General features: G+C 56.9%; 1 protein-coding gene across 9 annotated transcripts in view; it reads left to right on the top strand.

Moving 5' to 3' along the window:
- Positions 1–19,236, top strand: part of ELFN2 (extracellular leucine rich repeat and fibronectin type III domain containing 2) — a 59,725-nt gene that overhangs the window by 18,858 nt on the left and 21,631 nt on the right. The gene's annotated exons all lie outside the window — the stretch shown is intronic.

The following is a 19,236-nucleotide window of genomic DNA, read 5'->3' on the forward strand; positions in this document are numbered from 1 at the left end:
CAGAGGAGGGAGGTGCAGGCGATGGAGCAGGCTCTGGCCCCTGGCCTGTGGCTCTCATCCCTTTAGCCTTCCTCACAGACTGTCTTTCCTGCTGGGGGCTGAGCCTGGGCCAGTCCTGGCATGTTTTTGTTCCCTTGGCCAAGCTGGAGATTCCTTAATGCTGTAGGGAGAGAGCGCTGGACAGAGAGTCCTGAGTCCAGTGTTTGAATTGCAGATCTATCTCTTACCTTCTGTGGAAGCCAAGGGTCAGGCCATTCACAGAATCAAAGGGAATCATATCTTCCTTTTATCAACAACACTCAAGTCACACCATGTGCCAGGCACTGTTCGAAGAACTTTATAGAACTTAGCAAAATCCTCACGACAACCCAGCAAAATAGATATTATCACTATCCCTACTTGACAGACGGGGAAACTGAGGAACAGAGAGGTTAAGGATCCTACCCACGGTCACACAGCGACTCGGTGATGGAATCAGGATTTGAACCTGGCCATCTGAACCTGACTGCCTTGCTGTGTTGGGTACCCTTGGCAATCCCTGGAAGGCGGTTATTGGGCAGGGCTGGTCCAGGCTGGTCCCCTGGTTTGAGCCTTGAGAGTGGTCCAGGAAGAAGATCCTGGCACATGGTAGGGGTGGCAGTTTAGGATCAGGCCCAATTTGAGTGCCTAGCTGATCATTTACTGAGCGAGTGACTTGACCTAGCGGAGCCTCAGTTTCCCCATCTGTAAAACAGGGTAACAGCCCTTCCTTGGCAGGGCTGTTGTGAGAATTCCATGCAGTGAGGCTCAGGTGCTCAGCACATGGTGGGCCGCTGCGAAGGCCCCATGACCAGGTGCGAGGGAGGCAGTTCAAGGGACGCCTATGCCAGCAGAGCTGAGTATATCTCCTGGAGTGCGGACCCCAGAGGCCGTGATTGGGAACTGATGGGCCCTGGGGCATGTGATGCCCTGCCCCTCTCATTATCAGGCACATACCTGTCTACCTGGTATATCCATCATGCAGCTGGACCCAAGACTGGGGACATGGTGGTCATCTGTGTGTGTTTCTATAAATGTGTGGGCCAGACCGCAGCCCCTGGGGGATCACGCAGACATTCTCATGCACACACTCGGCAGGGAGAAACTCGTGAGAACTCCCGCTTGTGGGACCGAATCAGCCTTGGACAGTGTCTCATCCAGCTCCCGTGCTGTGTGCATGAAACAGAGGTCCAGAGAAGGGAGGGGGTTGCTCTGAGGCCCTCTGTGAGTTGGGATTATCTGAAGTTTAATTGCTGGGTAGGGCCTTTTCTTTTCTTTTTTTTTTTTTGAGACAGAGTCTGGCTCTGTCCCCCAGGCTGGAGTGCAGTGGCATGATGTTGGCTCACTGCAAGCTCCGCCTCCTGGGTTCACACCATTCTCCTGCCTCAGCCTCCCGAGTAGCTGGGACTACAGGCGCCCACCACCGCGCCCGGCTAATTTTTTGTATTTTCAGTAAAGACGGGGTTTCACTGTGTTAGCCAGGATGGTCTCGATCTGCTGACCTCGTGATCCGCCCTTCTCGGCTTCCCAACGTGTTGGGATTACAGGCGTGAGCCACCGCACCTGGCCGCTGGGTGGGGCCTTTTCTAAAAAATGCTGCCATGAGCCCTACCTGCGGTGGCCCCGATGCTTGCCCACATTCTATGGTTCACTTCTCTACAGAGCATTTCCCTCTATCTGCCAATGCCAAGGCACTTGTTTCTTGATTTTCATGTTTACTCCCTGGCTCCCCCATCACCGTGAAAGCACCGTGAGGCCGGGGACCTTGTCTGTCTTGTTCACGAATGTGCCTGTGGTGCCAGCACAGAGCCGGCTGCATGATTATTGAGTAGGTGCTCGTAGGTGCTCAATAAGCATTTTTTGAAGAATAAGTGGCCTTGTGGTCACGTCTGAAATGATTTCTGAAAATCGTGCCCTCCAGCTCGCTCATGGTACAGTCTGAATTTCAGAGGGGCAAGGACTTTCCCAGAGCCTGAACAGGGAATTGAACGCAGGCTTCCTGGCTCCCAGTCCCGAGCCCTCTTGTTCTGTGTGCTCATGTACACACACGACACACACACACACACGCACACACAAGCACACACACATGCACACACCCAGTAGGCCGTGATCCAGAAGCTTCCCTCTGATCATTGCTCAATTATCCAGCCTCAAATTGTCCATCTGTCCTCTTGGCCAAGGCCATGGGCTGCATGCCTACTGGGGCACCTGTTCTGGGCCTCCCCCCAGCCCGTGGCTGCCCAGAGGATGGGGCGGGAACCCTGGGAAGGTGGGGCTGTCCGGGTGACCACGGGCACATTCCCTGCTTTGCCCAATGGACTCTGTCTCCTGCTTCTGACCACGTCTCCTTCATCCCACCCTGAAATCCCACCTGCCCAAGCCTCCCGGTCCCCCTGCACCACCACCCTCCCATTGCTGGGCTCTCAGGCTTTAGGGGAAGGAGGTATCATTCTCAGGGACCAGCTTCCCCCTCAGCCTCCCCCAGGAAGTCTGCCCTAATGCCCGGGAGGATGGTAATTAGTATGAGGCAGGCTGATTAGCTCAGAAATTAAGTCTTTGTTTCCCTCGCTCCCCAGTTTCCCTAATTGAGCAGATGCAGAGCGGGGGACGGGGAGGGGCTGCTAGTTGGTCACGGGGCTGGGGCGCACACGTGTGGCTGTGTGGTTGCTGCAGGGATGGTGGGAGTGGGGGTGGCATGGATGGGAGGCACCGTCTAGAGGTCCCTTTGCTCTCTGCCCTTTCCCTGATGGAGTAGTGCCAGGGAGGGCCACCTGGGGGTGAATCCTGAGACACGCAGCCCTCTGGGGTGTGTGATTGAGCTGACAGGCACCACACCCCGGCACTCTGTTGTGAGTGCTTATATGCAGTCATTCGTCCCCATGTCCAGGTCTTCATATCCAATCACCGATCATAACTGCTGTCACTTGTTGAGCACCTGCTCTGTGCCATCACTGGACTGGACACCTTTTAGGTATCTCCTCGTTCAGTCCTCAAGACAAGGGTGCAGATAGGGGACGCTTGCTTTTTATTTTTCATTTGTTTTATTATTTTAGTTTTTGAGTTTCACTCTGTCGCCCAGGCTGGAGTACAGTGGTGCAATCGAGGTTCATTGCAGCCTCAACCTCCTGGGCTCAAGCGATCCTCCCATCTCAGCCTCCAGAGTAGCTGGGGCTACAAGTGCATCTCACTATGCCCAGCTAAGTTTTTTTTTTTTTTTTTTTTTTTTTTGAGACGGAGTCTCGCTGTGTCTCCCAGGCTGGAGTGCAGTGGCGTGATCTCGGCTCACTGCAAGCTCCGCCTCCCGGGTTCACGCCATTCTCCCGCCTCAGCCTCCCAAGTAGCTGAGACTACAGGCGCCCGCCACCACGCCCGGCTAGTTTTTTGTATTTTTAGTAGAGACGGGGTTTCACCATGTTAGCCAGGATAGTCTCGATCTCCTGACCTCGTGATCCACCCGCCTCGGCCTCCCAAAGTGCTGGGATTACAGGCTTGAGCCACCGCGCCCGGCCGCCCAGCTAAGTTTTTAAACAACATAGCTCTCGCTATGTTGCCCAGGCTAGTCTCAAACTCCTGGGCTGAAGTGATCCTCCCGCCTTGGCCTCCCAAGGTGCTCAGATGACAGGTGTGATCCATTGTGCCTGCCCAGGACCCCCTGTTTTTTTGAAGGGAGGAATGTGGGGCTCAGAGAAGTGAGATGACTTGTCCAAGGTCACACAGTTCGGAGAGGCCAGGAAAGGGTTCAGATCCTGGCAGTCTCATGCAGCCCTGTCTCAGGCTAAGGGGACCGTTTGGGCCGGGAAAGGGGATCCTGTGAACACATGGTGGTCAGTCCAGCTCCTGGATGCTAGGTTGAGGCCTTTGTCTTTCTTGTTTGTTGTTCGAGCATCAGCACGTCCCTCTTCTTGGGTCATTGGGAGGAGCAGTGACAATAAGTGTAATAATGACAGCAGTGATGAATTATTTAGTGCTTGCTGTGTCCCAGGCAGGTGACCCATGCCTGACATGTTTTCTTATTTCATGTTTACAATGACCCCATGAGCCGTGGGGTTGATACCTTCGCTATCCCCATTTTACATTTTAAGAAGCTGAGGTGGCCGGGCACAGTGGCTCATGCCTGTAATCCCAGCACTGTGGGAGGCCGAGGCGGGTGGATGACCTGACGTCAGAAGTTCGAAACCAGCCTGGCCAACTTGGTGAAACACCCTCTCTACTAAAAATACAAAAATTAGCCGGGTGTGGTGGAATGCACCTATAATCCCAGCTACTCAGGAAGCTGAGGCACAAGAATCACTTGAACCTGGGAGGCGGAGGTTGCAGTGAGCCGAGATCACACCATTGCACTCCAGCCTGGGCAAGAGCAAGACTCCGTCTCAGAAAAAAAAAGAGCTGAGGTTCAGGGAGGTGAGGGGCCTTGTTCTGGTTCCACAGTTGGTAAGTAGGGGACCCAGGATTCAGCCCAGGGCCTGACGCCCAGCCCTTCCTTCTTGATCACCACTCCATGTGGTCTATTACACATGTGAGGTGCCTGGCACATAGTGGGTGCTAAACACAGGTTCGTGTCCTGACCCCCCTCCCTGAAAAAGCAGGTAGCTGGAACTCCTGTGTCTCTGGGGCTCAGCTAAGGATCTGGACCCTCCTCACAACAACCTATGTGGTAGGTATTGCTTTTATTCTCATTTTACAGGTGGGGGAGTTGAGGCTTAGAGAGGTGAAGTGACTTACCAAGGATCCCATAGCTGGTGAGGTGTTGTGTTCGGGCTTTGAATGCAGGCGGGTGTGGCAGGCTCCTGAGCACCAGCATCCACTCCCTGCTACACCTGTCCCTGAGCGCTGACCCTCCCAGCCCGGGTGTCAGCCGCTGCTCTTGGGCCAGCATCTTAACAGCTGCGTGCGAGGGATGCCTGAGTCTCCATCCTCCGCTGTCACCTGCCTCTGGCTGTAGGACATTGCGTGTGGCCACCTGCTGACTGGTCACTCCTTTGGGGTGTTCCTCTGACCCCTTAAACTCAACTGGTCCCACCCGGGCTCTGCCTCTGTCCTCCTGCACTGCTATTTGCCCATTCTCTGAGGCTCCCTGTTCCAGGGCAGGCACTACCCTCACTCAGACACCCTCCCAGACCCTGGGCGGCATCCCTGAGCTCCCCGCTTGGTCTCTGTCTTCATCCTGCCCGACTCTCTTAACCACGCCTGACTCAAATCTGCCTTCATGTGCCCACCCTGCTGTCTTTGCCTGCAACAAGTCACCCTCCAGCCCGTCTCACTGCAGCCTCCTCACAGGCTGCTGGTGCCATTCCCGCCCCTCCGATGCATTCTGAACCCTTCCATTGGTGGCACCTCCCCAGCATGTCGCTGGCTCCCCACTGCCCTTGGGCCAAGATCCAGAACCTTGAGATCTGCAAGGCGATGGCTCGGCCTCAGGCTCCCTCTCCTCCTGACGTTCTATATCTTGATCTCAGTTCTCCTGACCTTGTTCCAGTTCCTCAAAAGTGCCACCTTCTGCGTACCGCGTACATGGTTCCCTCGCCAGGATCACCCTCAGCAAAGCCTTCCTGGACCCCAGGACAGATGAGGCCCCTCAGATGTCCCTGCACTGGGGACGTCCCTCTCTTTCTCCCAAGAGCTCTTTGAGGAGTGGTGTTGGCCATTTTGCAGATGGGGAAGCTGAGACTCAGAAGGCAAAGCTAGCAGCCAAACCCAAGGCTCTCTCATTCTGGGGCCTGTGGTCTCCTCAGCGTGTGCAGGTGTGTGTACACGTGTGCACACACGATGGGCACCGCGGATGGCTGTCTGTGTGAGACCTCGTTTGGGCTGAGATGATCATCCTCGTTGGGGAGAGGAGGTCCCAGGTGGTGTCTGGGTGCCTGGCCTGACTTTTCTGCCTTTTCCTGTGGTGGGGGTGAGGGCATGCTATATGAATTTGGGGCGAGTGTCAGCCCCTTGCTAGACCCTGAGGTCACAGCCTCCCAGACCCTCTTGCTTCTCTCCCTTTGCTTCAAAACAAACACGTGTGAGCCCAAACTACCCATCCAGCCAAGGCACAGATGGAGTCAGAATTAATTAGTGCTGTTGCCAAGGCAACCGGGACCCAGACCAGGATCCAGTCTTCTCTCGGCCCACCCCCACCCTCCAACCCCTTGCCCCGCCTCACATGGCCCCGCCCCTTAGGGGCCTGGCCCCGCCCTCTGCCCTGGGGATGCCCCTGGGGACTTCTAAATCGGGAAGGTGGTGGTCGGGATGTCTAGGAGCTGGGTTTCACTCTGGGCTTGGTGGGACCTTGGGCAAGTCCCTGCAGTGCTGGGAGCCTAGCTTTGTTCTGCAGAATGAATGGATGGACAGGTGGACCTGCCTGAGGGTGGGGGGTGGAGCCTCATGGAGTGACACGTCATGGAGGACTTGAGACTGGTGACAGAGGGAAGAATGAAAGTGGCCTCAGCTTGGGATGTTGTTGGAGAAGATGTAGCTGGTAGTAACTGGGATAGGCTGGGGCTGTGGCTTTTTCTGCCAGCAGGAGGGGGCAGTTGTAGGCAAGTGGGGCATAGTCTCTGGCCCAGGCCATTCTTGGAGGTGTGCTTAAGCGGAGGATGTGGAGACGACCTGAAGGAAACAGGCCCCCTCTAACCCCCGTCTCCTATACTTCAGAGTCCCCAGTGCTGTGCTCGGTACACAACAATGCCACCCTAGCTTGGCATGCCTTGGGTTGGCTGGGACGAGGCCCCGGGCACGCTCTGGCTTCTGCTCAGTCTTCTGCCTGGTCCTGGGAGCCACCGAGCCCCTGGAGGCTGAACACCATCTCTCCTGCCACCTGCGTCACTGGCCATTTATTTGCTCCTTCAGCTGCTGTGGAGGCTTCCCTCAAACTGTCGTGGTGGCGCAGGGGCTCAGGAGAGAAGACAGGCTGGGACTGGTGGCTACACTCTCGCCTTGGCTCCACAGCCCCTTCCTTGGGGACTGTGGGCAAGTGGCTGCCCCCCTCATGAGCCTCAGTTTCCTTTTCTGTCAGCTGGGCCCAGTGATGCCTCTAATGAGATCACCAGTTGGAAAGGCTTTTGAGAGGCAAGAACTAGGGGTGGGAGACTCAGACGCTCACCAGGGCCGGGTCACTGCAAGGTGCACGTCTGGTCTGTGTAGGGTGTGGTGGGGCCTGTGGCAAACTCCAGCGGTCAGTTTGGATGGCATCAAAACTCAAATGTGTGTCAACACCGAGTCTGCCAACAAAACCGAACCACAGGCTGCCTTTGGAGCTGCCAGCTTGCCCCGGAAGGCAAACTCTACAAATGGATTAGCTGGGGGATATTTAACTCTTCTTTACATAATAACAAGGGCTAACATTTATTGAGGGTTTGCTCTGTGCCAGAGACAACTAAGCACTTTACTTGGATTATCTCCTCTGATCCTCCTAGGAACCCCAAAGCAGGCAGGGTGCAGCTACCGTTCCTACTTTGTAGATGAGGCAATTAAACCACAGAGAGGTTAAGTCAGGAGCCCATGGTCACACAGCTGCGGAGGAGGGAGCAGGGCTCACTCCTGGGCCTTCTGATTTCTTATCTGGGGCTTCTTCCTTCAGCCTCCCTGGGGCAGGTTGAGGCGAGGGCAGACCCCATAGGCAAGGAAAGACAGAAGACGAAGATGGCGGCTTTTCCCTTGTCGCCAAGGAGGCTGGGGGCAGGGAGAGGAGAAACAAAATTAAACAAACGAAGGGTGTTGTGGAGCTGGGGAAGAATAACTTATTTTTTATGGGCTTGTTAACATTTGTGAAGTTAAGTAAGCAGGAATTTATACCCCTCGTTTGCATGCATTAAAGGGAGGGCTGCCGGGGCCAGCTCAGTTACTGGGAAACCTCAGACGCCTCCCAGGGTGGTGGCCCCCAGGCTCGCATTAGGCAGCTCCTGTGCAGCGATGGTTTGTTTGGGCTGTTTCTAGTCATTTCAGCAGGTCCAGCTGGGGCCGTGTTTCCTGAGGGCCCACTGTGTGCTTGGCATTGGCCTACCCTGGCTGCTGGGAGTGGAGCAGCTGGCCTGAATCCCATCACAGTGGCTTGGCCCTTAGTTCACCGGCTGAATGTTCTAGAAACTGTTCCAAGCCTCCCCAGGGACCTGAGAATGTGCAGGAGGTCCCATGACCACCAATTTTGCTGCCAAGAGCTGTGACACCTGAGGCATGTTGCTCTGGCTCTCTGGGCCTCAGTTTCCTCATCTTTAAAATGGGGACAATGACAGTGTATATATACTGCCCAACTGTGTGTCCCCTGCTTAGACACTGCCCATCTGAGATGACACTGGCTAGTTGGGAAGCTGTGCTCCCTTTGCTAGTTGACCTGTGTTTTTGGAGACGCTTTGTCTCCAATAGACCTGAGAGCTTGGTGTCCCTTCCTCTGGAAGACCAGGCAGCCCCACCTGGCCTAGGCCCCACGGTCCCCACACGTTCCACTTGTAGTTCCTGCTCCCCTGCATGACTGACTCCCTTGGGGCTGTGAACTTCCTCAGGGCAGTGCTGCATCTGTTGAGGTCATTGCCAGTCCCCTGCACCTGCCCCAGTACTTGGCACAGAGCCAGGACTTGAGACGCGGTGTGAAATGAATGAGTGAAAGAAATACTTAACCTGTGTCCGTTTTCGCCACTTAGGGATTACGAGTCCCTTCCAGGTGTGTAGTGATTAATGGGTTTGAAGGCACTTTCAGGCTAATGCCCTCATTTGATCTCCACCTTTAGATCCCCCTACAAGAAGGCAAGGCAGGGCCTGTGTTCGGCATGGACTGTCTCACGCTTTTGTTTGTTCAAGGAAACTCTTGAACTCCTGTTCTGGGCCGGGTGCTGGGACCCTGGTGGGGAGTGAGGCTGTGTCCTTCCCTCCAGGGGCTCAGGGGCTGCTCCCAGCAGGCGTGCCCACTGAGGGTGGGTGGGGAGGCTGAGGGGGCTTTGGGGAGTCCTGGCACTGTTGCAGGCCTCAGGCTCCCATCTGTCTAATGGGTGACAGCGAAGAGGTTTAAGCTCTCCCAGTTCTGCCAGGCTGTGGTTCTTCGTTGTCAGGTTTTGTCACCAGGCACCTGCTAGGAGGCCCTAAGATGCCAGGATGGCTTTGCCCCAGCCCTGCCCAGGCAGCCCTGACCCTCCCGGTGGCTGAGGTGCCCCTCAGGCACAGGTGTGCGGGCCTCTGGGGGTGGGGGGAGGAGGCAGCTGCCCCTGCTGCTACCCTCAGGCCCGTGTCAGTGGGGGCAGCTCTCTGTCCACAGTGGGAGTCTGCCTGTGGACAGAAGGTGAAGTCTCATTGGACCGGGGTGGGGTGGGATGGGGGTAGACAAGAGGGGGTGGGTCAGCATCTCTGAGTGGAGTGGAGGGTGGTTGAGGCCCCTGACCTCGGAGGATAATAACCCCACCTTCCCTTACATTCTTCTCCCTTGCACCCCCTTGCCCCTCCCGGTTTCCCGGGGACCCGCTGCATGGGCTGGGGACATGGAGGGCCTGGTCTTCGGAGGCAGGGAGGGGGTGGTTGCAGGCCTCACCCTGTATCTTTGGGCAGTTGTTTCCCCTGTCTGTGCCTCAGTTTCCTCCTCTGTGCCTTGCGGATGATACTGGTTTGAGGGTTCAGTGAGTGCTGAGGAAGCATTTGGTCAAGCTCTGCAAGCCCTTCCTTCTTTCATTCACCAGGAGGAGCAAGGCGGCCATGGCGGGGAGGTGGTGGCTGGAGCGAGTGAGTGAGGTGGGAGGTGAAGAAGTGAAGTCTGGGAAGATTTTGGATACTATTCCAATCTCATGGGAGCCAGCAGCCGGTGAGGGCAGAGGCCGGTGGCCCAGGTGGGCTACATGGGGGGCTCGGTGGAGGTGGGAGAGGTGGGCCAGTGGTCTCCGTGGTCGGTGGAGGTGGCAGACGTGGGCCGGTGGTCCAGGTGTGCGATGCGGGGGGCTCAGTGGAGGTGGGAGAGGTGGGTCTCTGTGGTTGGTGGAGGTGGGAGAGGTAGGCCGGTGGTCTCTGTGGTCGGTGGAGGTGGGAGAGGTAGGCCGGTGGTCTCCGTGGTCGGCGGAGGTGGGAGAGGTAGGCCGGTGGTCTCTGTGGTCGGCGGAGGTGGGAGAGGTGGGCCGGTGGTCTCCGTGGTCGGCGGAGGTGGGAGAGGTGGGCCGGTGGTCTCCGTGGTCGGCGGAGGTGGGAGAGGTGGGCCGGTGGTCTCCGTGGTCGGTGGAGGTGGGAGAGGTGGGCCGGTGGTCTCCGTGGTCGGTGGAAGTGGGAGAGGTGGGCCGGTGGTCTCCGTGGTCGGTGGAGGTGGCAGAAGTGGGCCGGTGGTCCAGGTGTGCGATGTGGGGGGCTCGGTGGAGGTGGGAGAGGTGGGTCTCCATGGTCGGTGGAGGTGGGAGAGGTGGGCCGGTGGTCTCCGTGGTCGGCGGAGGTGGGAGAGGTGGGCCGGTGGTCTCCGTGGTCGGTGGAGGTGGGAGAGGTGGGCCGGTGGTCTCCGTGGTCAGTGGAAGTGGGAGAGGTGGGCCGGTGGTCTCCGTGGTCGGTGGAGGTGGCAGAAGTGGGCCGGTGGTCCAGGTGTGCGATGTGGGGGGCTCGGTGGAGGTGGGAGAGGTGGGTCTCCGTGGTCGGTGGAGGTGGGAGAGGTGGGCTGGTGGTCTCCGTGGTCTGATGAACTTGCTTGCTCTGCCTCCAGGCACTCAGGGGCGGCACAGGAGGGAGCGTATTTCCTCAGCAGACAGTTCTCAGGGAGCCAGTATGGGCCTGGGCGTGAAAAGAATCCGTGCCCTCAGGAAGCCCACCACAGGGGCAGACTTGCCGGCCAGTCCTTACAGTCCTTACAGGGTGGCTGAGGCCTGGTGGGCTGGAAGGTTTCCTGTAGGAGGCAGCTTTGAGTCCCGCCTGAGAAGCAGCACTCACTGGGCAGGGATGGGGCAGGAGGATACTCCAGGCCTGGGAATCTCAAGGGGAAAGGCCAAGAGGTGCGAAAAGCCTCTCCGAGTTCAGAGAGGGGTAAGGAGCTCAAGTGCCCATGTCTGGGAGTGGGAGGGAGGATCCAGGAGTCTGGGGAGGAGGCCAGCGGCCCCTGAGCTCCCTCCGGGCCAGGAGAGGGCTGGAGGCTGTGTCTTCCAGCAGCAGGGAGCACGTGTGTGTTTGGGAACAGGCCATGTGGATGCTGTGCTGCAGGAAGGAGCTGGTGGGGGGAGCTGAGGAATCGGGGGGCATGTTTCTTGGAGGTGCTGTTCTGGGGTGGGGCTGGAGGTGGGAAGATGGATAGGGCAGGAGTGGAGGTAGGGGCCCAAGCAAGGGAGGAGCCTAGGAGATCCCGCACCAGCTGGAGAGGTGTACATGTGTGCACACGTGACGTATAGATGCGTGCGTGTGCACGCCTGCGTATGTGAAGCGGGGAGCAGTTTGTCCGGATGGTGTTGGAGGGCACATTGCAGAGACAGGGCCCAGCCGGATCACGAGAGGCCTAAACTGTGGAGCAAAGGAGCTGGGGAGGCACCGGAGGCTTCAGAGCAGGCCGGCGACGTGACTGTGCTGCAGGAGGCTTCCTTCCACTGCTGTGCAGAGGATGGGCTGAGGCAGGGTAGGCGACAGTCAGTTAGGAGACTGCTGTGCTGTGCTGGGGGGTTTTACTGGGGTCGGGGGAAGGGGCCGGAGAGGAGCGGGGTGGTGGAGCCCAGGGCAGCTCAGTGGAAGAGGTAGCATTTGATCAGAATGTAAAAGGGGAGAGGTTTGCTTTCTGGAAGTGGAAGGAGAGACACAGCAGGTGGCTGGAACAGTCCCTACAAAGGCTCGCAGGAGGGAGAGGCCAGGCTGGGGGCCAGTATATTCAGGGGCCTTTGAGGAATAAAGGGCAGGTTGGAGTCAAAAAAGAATGTCGTTTAGTGAGGCCCTCCGTGTGCTCGGCACGGTCTACCCAGGACTGAGCGCTAGCTCTGCCACCCACAGCTGCCTGGGCTTGGGTAAGGTGTTTGACCCCAGCACCTTCATTTCATTGTCTGTCAGATGGGGACCCTGTTAGACTCAGCCTCACGGAGTCACTGTGAGGATTAGATGAAATAATCCACCCGCAGCGTGGCCTGGAAGATGTTTGGCCGTTATTGGCTGTGTCCTTACCATCTCATTTAACACAGCAACCCTGCAGGGCAGCCTCGCATCCCCGGGGTCCAGTGAAGACATCGGCTCAGAGAAGCTGCGCAGGCTGCCGAGGCCACACATCTGGGAGGGGAACCGAACAAGGATCTGAGTCCAGGTTATGAGGACCCCAGACTTGGTGTTCTTTCCCGGGTGCCCACAGCCTCCCAGAACGCCTGTAAAATGCCCAGCCCGATAAACTCGTTTCCCTCCTCACGCTTAGGAAGCTCCTGGATCCAATGTAAGAAGAAGCGGGCAGGAGACCAATGCCGATCTCTGGGTTCAGGTCAGCTGCTTGCTCTTGGAGCCTCAGTTTCCTCATCTGGAAGTGAGAGCCCCATGTCCCCTGATAAGATCACACGGGGCTCCCACAAGGCCAGCCGTGTCAGCTGACCCTGTGGTCTAGGCGAGGCTCCTGGCAGGGTCTCTGTCCATGTTCCTCCCCTTTCTCTGTCCCTCTGCACCCGCCTGACCAGACTGTCCTGAGGGCAGGGCCAGCATGGGGGCCATCATACTGGATGGCTTCCTGATGGTCACAGCAGCCAGAAGGAGCTGGGAGGCCTGGCTGTCATCAGTCATAATGGGCACACTCAGAGTGGAGACGGAGGCCAGCTGGGAATTACATGCCCGGGGGCCTATGTGGTTCTTTTGCTTTTTCAGTTTTCACTCCCTGGGTGCCTTCTCTGTGCCAGGCTTCTCACTGAGGGCACAGAGGGGACACAGAGGGGCACGCCGTGCTTCCTGGCCCTCTGGAGGGGACACAGTGACCCTTCAATGGGATGCCACTTGGAGCTGGTGAGCATGGGGGTGCTGTGGAGTGGAGTGGTGAAGCCAGACCAGGGATTCAAAGCAGGCTTCCTGGAGGAGGTGATGCCCGAGCTGAAGCTGGTAGGAGTTCACGGTGTTAGTGGTCACTTACCAAGAAGGAGCTTAGTCTCTGGCCCTGGGGCTGCAGGGAGCCCTAGAAAGATTTTGAGCAGGAGGGACAGCGTCAGAGCTGCCTTGTGGAAGGCTCCCTCTGGCTGGAAAAAAAGGAGATCCCTGTGAGGGACAGGCAAGTGATGATAGTGGCCTGTCCTGGCATGGACTTGGAGGCTGGTCTGATCTTCATCTTCCAGTGGGAGAGGCAGGAGTTGATGGGAAAGCTGGGATCTGTGACCTGAGCAACCAGGCAGGCGGTGGTGGCCATGACCGAGTGAGATCTGAGCAGCCAGGGGCATGCATGCAGCCACCCTGGAGGAGAGGGCAGATGAGGGCGCCACAGGCCAAGGACAGAGCTTGGAGGAGCAGCGGTGGTTAGTGGGTCTGGGCAGGAAGGGGGCGCCTGGAAGGGGAAGGGGCATGGCTGGGAGGCCATGGGGCTCAAGGCTCTTGTCCTCTCTGGGTTCAGTTTCCTCACCTGCTGCATGACAGGGGCCCTGGATAGTGCTAAGGGATCTACTAGCTCTGACCTCCTTCAGAGTACCCCAGAGGGTCTGAAAGTAGATGGCACAAGGTGTGCCAGCCAGGGGATCCTGGCACCCAAGCAGCTCTGCTCCTGGGGTTTAGAAATGAGTCTGCCAACAGAGTTGGCTTCTGCAGCATTTGCTGAGCCTCTTCTTCACGCTGGCCTCATGTTGGGGGCTGGGGACATGGTGGGGACACAGCCCTGGTCCCACCCTTGGGACGTGCAATACAGAAGTACCTGGAAAGCCAGGAGTGTTGGCTCACTTTCGGCAGACCCAATCTGAATTCAAGCTTTTGATGAGGAATTGGAGGCTGATACTTAGTTTATAAAATAATTCACAGGAAGCTTTCTTTAAATGTTGAAGTCTCTGGTGCATTTGTCTGTCTGTAAGTTCCTGGCTTGTCTTTGTCTTTTCCACGGCGTGCCTGAATTCCTAGGCCGGGTGCTCATTGGATGTAGAATGTCTGGTTAGCTGGATGCAGCCCTTCCAGGGGTCTCCAGCCCTCTTGGGTGGTAGCAGGTCCTCAGAGGTGCTGAGCCTCTCACTTAATCACCAGCTTCGTGTCTAGGGGCTCAGCTGTGTCCATGACCCTTGTTCTGGCTTCCTGTTGGCTCTGTGGTGCTTGTGTTGACAGCAGACAGAGACCTGTACCCTGCTTGTCCCCTGAGCCCTGAACAGGTGGCTCCCTGCCCCTCCCACCCTGGGCCTCCCTTGGTGATGCCCTACACACCAGACACTGCTTTTGCAGGTCTTTGCAATCCACGGTGCCAAGCCCAGAGCCTGGTGTGTGGAGGGCCCATGGGTGCACGGATATTGTGCCAGTGCTGACAGGATCTCCGGGTTGTCTTGTCCACACCGCCCCCCGTGGGTGAGGAAGCCAAGGCCCAGGTAGAGAAGGGCTTTGCACCACTCCTGGCTGCTGCAGAGCCAGCCAAGGGGCACTTCTCTCCCCCAGAGTGCCCCTGACAGCAGAGGAGGCTGGGAAGGAGATCTGGGCAGAGCTAGAAGGGGCAACACCTTGGTGTGTCTCAGACCCTGTCCCTTCTTAGCTGTGTGCCTTTGGAAATTGGCTTCACTACTCTGGGCCTGATCCCTCGTGTCTCAGATGGGTGGAAAAACAGTGCCCGTCTCGCAGGGCCGTGGAGGGGGTTTCATGAAGTGATTGATGTAAATGCCTACTTGGGGCTGGCGTGTGGTTGGCACTCGATGGATGCTGCTTGACTACTTCTAGGACGTTTCTTCTGGTTGCCGGAACCAGGCACAGGCAGAGCCAGGTCTGAATCCCAGCCTCACCACTTACCAACTGTGATGTGGTGAGGCCACTTCGTCTTTCTGAGCCTCCGTCTTCTCATCTGAGAAATTAATCCAACAATCTTAATTTAATTTAATTTTTTTTTTTTTTTTTTGAGAGAGAGAGTCTCACTCTGTCCCCCAGGCTGGAGTGCAGTGGCGCGATCTTAGCTAACTGCAACCTCTGCCTCCTGGGTTCAAATGATTCTCCTGCCTCTCAGCCTCCCAAGTAGCTGAGATTACAGGCGTGTGCCCCCTTCCCCAGCTAATTTTTGTATTTTTAGTAGAGATGGGGTTTCACTATGTTGGCCAGGCTGGTCTTGAACTCCTGACCTCGTGATCCACCCGCCTTGGCCTCCTAAGGTGTTGGAGTTACAGGTGTGAGCCACGTGCCCAGCCTGATAATCTTTATCTTGACATCCTGTAAGCTCGGGGGAGGGTGTTGAATTTGTGGCAGCCAACCCAGTGCTCAGTCCCAGGCGAGGAGTGAAGAGTTCTTCATTTACAGCGTATGAGGCACTGTTGACAGTCACCACGGCCCGTGGGATGAAATTTTTGTCTGCACTCGACGGAGGCATTCCTTCAGGCTGTGGGATCGCTCTGCGTACTGTGTGCCGGGGGCGGAAGCTGCAGGGGAGGACTCACTATGTTGGCCACTGCGGCCCCCGACGGTCCAGGGCGGGCCGGACACTCACCAAGGAGTCACCCTGGGAGAGGTGAGGCTGCCCAGGAGGAGGGCAGGAGGGAGCCTGGAACAGGTGGCTGGACCAGGCCCTTGAAGGGCCTTGACCTTCAGGAGAACATCTGGTTTTAGCCTGGGAACTGTGGAAGTGGCTGAAAGGGCGTTAAGAAAGAGGCGTCAGTGAGTCCACAAAAGACAGCAAGCGAGCCGAGCAGAGGAAGGGGAGGACCTTGGGGTACACTAGAGACCCTGGGAAGTGGTTCTGCCATCCAGACAAGCTTGGACTGAGGGACAGCAGTGGACACGCAGGTGTGTGGCCTGGAGAAGTGTCAAGATGGATGGGAAATGAAAGACGAGGGGAAGGATGGAGTCAGGTGTAATTCGGAGGATGAAACTGAGGCACAGAGAGGTTAAGTAAGGGGCCCACAGTCACACAGCCAGTGGGGCCAGGAGCAAAGCCTCCCTCCTGGCATCTGTAGGAGGTGGCAGCTGGGCCTGTGGACATCAGTCCTGGCCCTGCGGCCTGGTGTGCATGTTGGGTGGAGGCGGCAGGCAGGTCAGAGCCAGCAGGAGTGACGCTGGCAGTGGCATCATCTTGCTTCATTTGTGGCGCTGCTTAGCACCAGGCATAATGGAGATGGATTGGGGCATCTGCCAGCGAATGGGGGACCCATTCCGTGTCGCCTGCCGCTCCATTAGGCAGAGATCGGGCCTATAAAGGAAGAGCTTGGGAAGAAGGTGCTGGAAGGAGCCAGGGCAAGAGGGTGGCCGAGTGCTGGGGCCTCCTGGTGGCACATGTGATGGGGACATCCTGAGGACCCCGAGTGAGAGAGGCCTGGGTGCAGAGCCAGCTCCAGCCTTGCTTAGGGAGATGACTTGAGCTCACTGGCCTCAGCTTTCCCATCTGTTAAGTGGAGGTTGATCTAAGGATGGGACAGTGTGGGACTTGGCGCAAGGCCTGGTGCATGGTCCAGGCTCAGTAAGTGCTGGGTGCTATTGCTATTACTGTTGTCATCATCGATATTATTGTGTGGCAGTTGGAGTCCAGCAACTGGTTGGGGGGTGTCAGGTGTCCTCTCTGTTTTGGGACGTTTGTCATCGTCTGCCCAAGCCCAAGCTCAGTTAGCTCAGAGATGCCGCCCTCAAGATGATGGGCCAGTGCCAGGACCTGAGGCCCACAGACTGCAAAGCCCAGGCCCAGGCCCAGGTGCGAGTGGAGGCTGTTGATGGGGGAGCGTAAGGAGAACCCCAGAGAGGATCGACTTCTGTTTTGAGGAGGGATTATGTGAGTCCAAGAAAGACATGCAGAGAAAGGACAAAGGATGAGACAGGGCCACCTTGATGAGGCCAGGTGGTGGTCAGATACCATCCTTTGCCTGATTTTACAAGGTAAACATGCAGGAGGCTCAGAGAGGGTGAGGGCCTGGCTCAAGGTCACACAGCAGCTGTCACTGGGAGCACGCCTGCCAGCTCCGGGGCCTGGGTGCTGTCCCCCTCTGTGAAGGAGGGGTGTGATCATTTATCAGGGGAGTTTAATAATGAATGAAGTTGAAGTGTCTTTAATGCAGGCAGCAGGACTGAAGTAATAAGGGACCCTGTATTAATTCGGAAGTTAATGAATATGCAGGTGTGTCTGAATGATTAATGGAGCTCCTGAAGGCCTTGGAAAGGGGTGTGTGAGCTGTTGCTGATGGAAATATGAATATTACATACATCTGGGAAGTCGGATAAACTGGGGAACAGATGGGCATTAACCAACCAGAGGGTTCTAGCAGCCACTGAGAGTGGAACATACAGATATGTGGGGGCAAATATACAGTGGCGTGGGGAGCACGCTCACTTTCTTGCAATGTGAACTTGGGGGCGTCACTTAATCTCCGAGAGCCTTACTTCCCTTATCTGCAGAATGGGAAGAAAAATAATGCCTGCTTCTGGCCGGGCACGGTGGCTCACGCCTGTAATCCCAGCACTTTGAGGGGCTGAGGTCGGTGGATCACGAGGTCAAGAGATGGAGACCATCCTGGCCAACATGGTGAAACCCCATTTCTACTAAAAATCCAAAAATTTAGCTGGGTGTGGTGGTGCGCGCCTGTAGTCCCAGCTACTCGGGAGTCTGAGGCAGGAGAATTCCTTGAATCTAGGAGGTGGAGGTTGCAGTGAGCCCAGATCGTGCCACTGTACTCCAGCCTGGGCAATAAAAAACTGGTTCCTAGTATCCTGAAGATGAAATGTGAGAGAATCCCTTAACAAGGGTGGGCTCATTGTGAGCATCTCACAAACACGGGTCAGCCTTTTTAGAGATGAGGGCGGAGAATTGGTTGAGGAGGGCCAAGGAAAGCGAAACAGTAGCAGTTAAATTCCCTTAAGGTGGGAACGGTGCTTCTGTTGCACTGACAGCGATAAGGAAGAAGAAAGATGAATGGCCCTTTACAGTTTATAAAGGGGAATCGCTCATTGGTTATCCTTTTCCTCCTTGCAGCAGCTACATGGGGCGGAGGAGATGGTTCTTGGGGAAACCAAAGCTCTGAGGGGGCCGGTCACTGCCCATGTCACCCAGCCAAGCGAGGGCAAGAGTTGGGCCTGGGCCCAGGTCTGCATCCCTTCCCCCTGAGTCTCAGAGGATGTGGGACGCACGCACTCCCTGGGAAGGGCCTTTCCAGTATTTGCCAGGCCTGGGGCTGGGGACAGGGTCATCTCCCAGAGCCTCAGTTTCTCTCCCTGTCATGTAAAGGTCTGTCTGCTGCTCGGGGTTGATTTGAGGCTCTGATGAGGAAGTGGGACGCTGTCTGTTCACCTATGCTTGGCCTTCGGGGAGTCCCAGACACCGTCCTTTTGATGCGCAGTCTGCTGCATCAGCTGGACTTATATCTGGGGAGTCGTGGGCACTGGGCCACTTTAGCCGTGAGCTCTTGGGCATGTCTCTTGTCGTTTCTCAGCCTCAGTTCCCTCATATGACAGTGTGGCTGCGATGTGTGAAGTGTGCAGGGCCTGGCACACAGCGGGTGCCAGTGCGGTGTGCTCCTCTGTCCCTGGGCCCATGCCATGGCCCTGTGCGTGGTGGCTCTCTTGTGTTCCCAGGGTGATTTTCAGCTGTGGACGTGTACAGAGAGCCTGCTGGGGATGGGGCCGGGCCCTGGGTTTACAGGGTGAGTGAGACTGTCCACACTTGGTCCCTGTCCTCTACGAGGCCATGGTCCAGGCAGAAGTTGGATGTAAAACCAGTGTCCCTGTCATGCGACCTGGGATGGGCGTCAGTAGCCAGAGGACGGCCGCCACACAGCCTTGGATGGATAAGGAAAGGCACGCTCATTCATCTCCCTGTCTTCCCCACCAGAGCCCCAACCAGACGGCCTGGCTTTGGCTATGAGTCCTCCGCTCACCAGAGGCAGTGCCCACAGAATGGCTGTTTGAACGAAGAGGGAGGGAATGAATGAATGGCTGCCTTCTAGGCTCCTTTCTCTGCCTCTTCTCAGCTCCGGGCCGGTGAGCTGGGGTGTAGCCAAGCCCCTCACTTGATTGTCTCAGGGATCCGGGGTGATCCTGTTGTACATCCTTCTCTTCTCCCAGGTCTCTGCCTGGGCCTCCAGGGCCTCCCCCTGGGCCAGCGTGGCTGGGTTCAGAAAACTGTGTGTTGCTGGGTAAAGAACCTTCTGGCAGTCATGGTCGGGGAGCAGCCTGCTGTTGACAAGCAAGGAAAGCGAGGCCCAGAAG

This window comes from Macaca fascicularis, chromosome 10 (assembly GCF_037993035.2).
Source record: "Macaca fascicularis isolate 582-1 chromosome 10, T2T-MFA8v1.1".
NCBI classification, from domain to species: Eukaryota; Metazoa; Chordata; class Mammalia; order Primates; family Cercopithecidae; genus Macaca; species Macaca fascicularis.